Source organism: Phacochoerus africanus, chromosome X (assembly GCF_016906955.1).
Source record: "Phacochoerus africanus isolate WHEZ1 chromosome X, ROS_Pafr_v1, whole genome shotgun sequence".
In the NCBI taxonomy this organism is placed as follows: Eukaryota; Metazoa; Chordata; class Mammalia; order Artiodactyla; family Suidae; genus Phacochoerus; species Phacochoerus africanus.
This window is the reverse complement of record NC_062560.1, coordinates 67,057,322-67,061,508: the sequence shown is the minus strand read 5'-3', so window position 1 is coordinate 67,061,508 and position 4,187 is coordinate 67,057,322.

The following is a 4,187-nucleotide window of genomic DNA, read 5'->3' as shown; positions in this document are numbered from 1 at the left end:
TGAGATATAATTAATGTTCCAAAAATAGTGAGATGGGTGACATTGTATTTTATTTATCAAATTTCTTTAAGAGAAGGTAGCTGGATTCTCATATTTTTATTCTTTCACTCAATCTGTTTTGATATGTTGTTTTAGTTGTAATTTAGGATAAAAAATAGTCTTATATAAGTGTACATATTCTTCTTTGTTACAACACCAAAAATAAACTAGCAGTAGCTTTTTAGAGGATAATTACAACGTGGATTCTGAAAGCATACCAAGGAACTTTTCCTAGTCTATTTCATTAAAATTCCTTGAGCTATCTTGTATTTCGAATGTATCTTTTAGCCATGCATTATTTCGAACAACTTGCATTGGTCTCTTGGAACATACTGTTTCACTGAGTTACACTACTGTTGATAAAATTCACTAAACAAAATTAAAAAAGCATCATATTTGTTACTATCACCACTGGTTTCATCAGAAAGTCTGTAAGTAATAGGAAATTGTCAAGCACAAGCATAATGATGACAGCAAAGTCTTAATTTTTGTCCAAAGTCTTAATTTTTAACATTGGCAACAATACTTGTCAGTTGTTTTTCCTTGAAGAAATAGGTGTACTTTGATTTCAGAAATGTCTGCCAAATATTCAAACATGAATAACCATAATTTTCTTTCAGTCCTTCTTTCAAGTAAGAATAATGCTCCATGAAAAAGGGTCCAGTTCAGTACAAACCTTAAATAGTTTACTAGTGCTTCCCTTTGAGACAACTATTATGCTTTGATTATAGCAAAAGTACATTATATACACTTCCTAGTTCTTACACAGAACATTAAAAAAAACTGCACTCTCCTGTGGTGGCTCAGTGGTTAACGAATCCAACTAGGAACCATGAGGTTGCGGGTTCCATCCCTGCCCTTGCTCAGTGGGTTATGGATCCAGCGTTGCCGCAAGCTGTGGTGTAGGTTGCTGACACGGCTCGGATCCCGAGTTGCTATGGCTCTGGCGTAGGCCAGTGGCCGCAGCTCCAATTAGACCCCTAGCCTGGGAACCTCCATATGCTGCAGGAGCGGCCCTTGAAAAGACAAAACAAACAAACAAACAAAAAAAGCGGTACTCATGTTGTCAATACTTAATAAAATGAATAATTGTTACTGCCCCACAAAGGATATTCTTAAATGAAACTTGTTTTCCACCCATAAATATATGGTAGTGAAAAATACTAGTGTAGCTTGATACAGCTGCCTTGATTTACATCAAGGCATTAGAAACTTACTCTCCATGGCTTTTGTACCATCAGTGCAAATGTCAATACAGTGAAAAAGGCAAAAATGTCTATCATTATAAAAGCAATTTCGAGATTGATGGCCCACTAAAAGAGTATCAGAACCGCCAGGGATTACACATTAAGAATCCTTGTCTCAAACCATGTTTCACAGGTAACCATATAAGGGATTGTTTAAAAATTCAATTATAATGTCATGACTATATAGACACAGTTAAACAATATTTCATTTTGGGAATATATTTATAACATCATTATCATATTATTGTAACATTAACATGAAAGTGATATTTTCTCTGTAGATCCCTTTCTGGCTCTCTTCAGTGTACATTTAGTATTCTCTTTGCTTTCTCTCTATTAATTTCCTTTATTCATTTGAATTCAGAGAAGCTATATTAATTGAGAATTTACTAATTGCAAGGCCCTTTGCTATGGCAGGTTGAGTGGATCCAGTGATAAAAAAATAAGTTTTTGCTCTTAAGAAATTTAAAATCTAGGAGTTCCCATTGTGGCATAGTGGAAATGAATCTGATTGGGAACCATGATGTTGTGGGTTTGATCCCTGGCCTCACTCAGTGGGTTAAGGATCTGGCCTTGCCGTGAACTGTGGTGTAGGTTACAGACGCAGCTCAGATTTGGCATTGCTATGGCTGTGGCATAGGCTGGCAGCTGTAGCTCTGATTAGACCTCCTAGCCTGGGAACCTCCATATGCTGCGGGTGCAGCCCTAAAAAGACAAAAGACAAAAAAAGAAGAAAGAAATTTAAAATCTAATTTAGAATGTTGCAGATGTATAGACTTAGAATACAATGCAGGTAGAGATCAGATTTACTAAGCTTCCCTCCTTCAGAAGAAACCACCATATTTAGGTTCTCATCTATACATTCACAGATACTCTATGCTCACACAAACACATACATATATAGCCTTTCTGTCTTATTTTTAACACAAGAAAATAGTAAACTATATACATTCATCTGCACCTCCAATTAGTAAATTATCTTATACATAATCACATATTTGTAAAAAATAAGGAGGTATCACTAACCTCTGAAAATTTGACTGTCTAATAATTAATTTAACTTTTCTCTACTGATGATTTAGGTGGTTTATAATTTTATTTTTGGTATTAAAATTGTTCTTCAAATAATATTTTACAAATGACATTTTCAACATATGAATTTATAATGCAACATAGTAGGGTAGTCTGGGTTTGAATCCTAGTCCTCCTACTTACTAGTTATGTGAATTTAGGTGATTTCTAACCTCTTTGAGCCTAATTCTTCATCTTAAAATGAGCACATTAATGTATATGAAGAAATTATAGTAGTATCTGGCTTTTAGCAAGCAGTTAATACATGTAAATTTTTATCATTAACCTTCATGGAATCAGAAGAGCAACTGACATTACCTTTAAAAGTTTATGTGTATATCAAAATTTCCTACAAGAGGATTCAAAGCTTTCATGAGATTCTGAAAGAAGTTTGGGATCCCTCCCCAAAAAATGTAAGTACCACTATTGGGAAAAAAATATTAAATTCATTTTAGATTATCCCCTCTTATAACACCAGCCCCTTTTATATCTTAACTTCTATCAATTCCTTTCATGAATAAATGCCTAGTACATAAAGTGTTTTACTTTCATTATCTGTAATCCTCACAACAATATACAATATAGGAATTTGACTCATGAGGAAACTAACATTCAAAATGTCAGTTAATGAGCCTAAAATTAAATGACTGGCAAAGCCAGTATTTGAACTCAGTATAGACTGGTTCTAAAGTAACTTCAATTACATACCGCTAAGCTTTTCTCTTTCTTGGTAATATAATTCCAATTTCCTCATGGCAATAGCTTTCTCTATGCTCAGTCTACAGATCAAATCCCTGGAATTTCGCTTCTACTCTCACTCTGGACTATACACCACTTCAACATTGGCCAATCATTCCATATACAACAATGTACATATGACAATCACCAACTCTTCCCCCCCCCCACCGTCAGTAGATTTGTAGAGTAGTCTGAAGTCAGGAAACCTGATTCCTCCAGCTGTTTTTCTTTTTCAAAATTGCTTTGGCTATTCAGGTTCCTTTGTTTTTCCATACACATTTAAAAATTTTTGTTCTAATTCTTTGGAAAATTCCATTGGTAATTTGATTTGGATTGCATTGAATCTGTAGACTGCCTTGGGTAGTATAGTCATTTTGACAATATTGATTCTTCCAATCCAAGAACATGGTATATCTTTCATCTGTTTGTACCATCTTTGATTTCTTTCAACAGTGTCTTATAGTTTTGGGGGTACAGGTCTATCATGATACATGTTTCTACAATATTTTCTTAGCCTCTTTGCTGAAAATTCCATCTTGTCCTGCTTTACCACATCTTCCTGCTTGAAAAATAGTCACAGTGATGGTAAATGACTTAAGTTTAAGAACAAAGACCTAAAGGCATAAGTTATTCATAGGGTCAGCTGAATGAGGACATTATGAGTTGGTCTATGTACACTGGACTTGTGCAGATTGGCACGCTGTTTGCATGAGCATGATATGTCCTCTAAAGAATAAGAGAAAGAGGAACCTAATGGCCAAGTGTTTTATGAGCAGTCGTTAGCAGAATATGCCTTAGCAGAGAACCAAGTTGCAAACCTAGGCACTCAGGGTGCAGCAAATAGGCATGCCACTTGCGGAAGCACAGTGAGGATTCTCTAAAATGTTATGCATAGATACCTAACTCAAATGCTAATGATTGCTAAATGCCTAAAGGTCAGAGTAAAAGCTTAACCATCTACCAGCTAAGTGACTTTTAAAATAATTAAAGAACTTATAAAATAATAAAAAGAAAACCTATGTCCTGCACCTACAACTCCCTCCTCACTTGACATAATCCTAGAGAGCACAATAAAAGCAGTGTGGTTTCTTG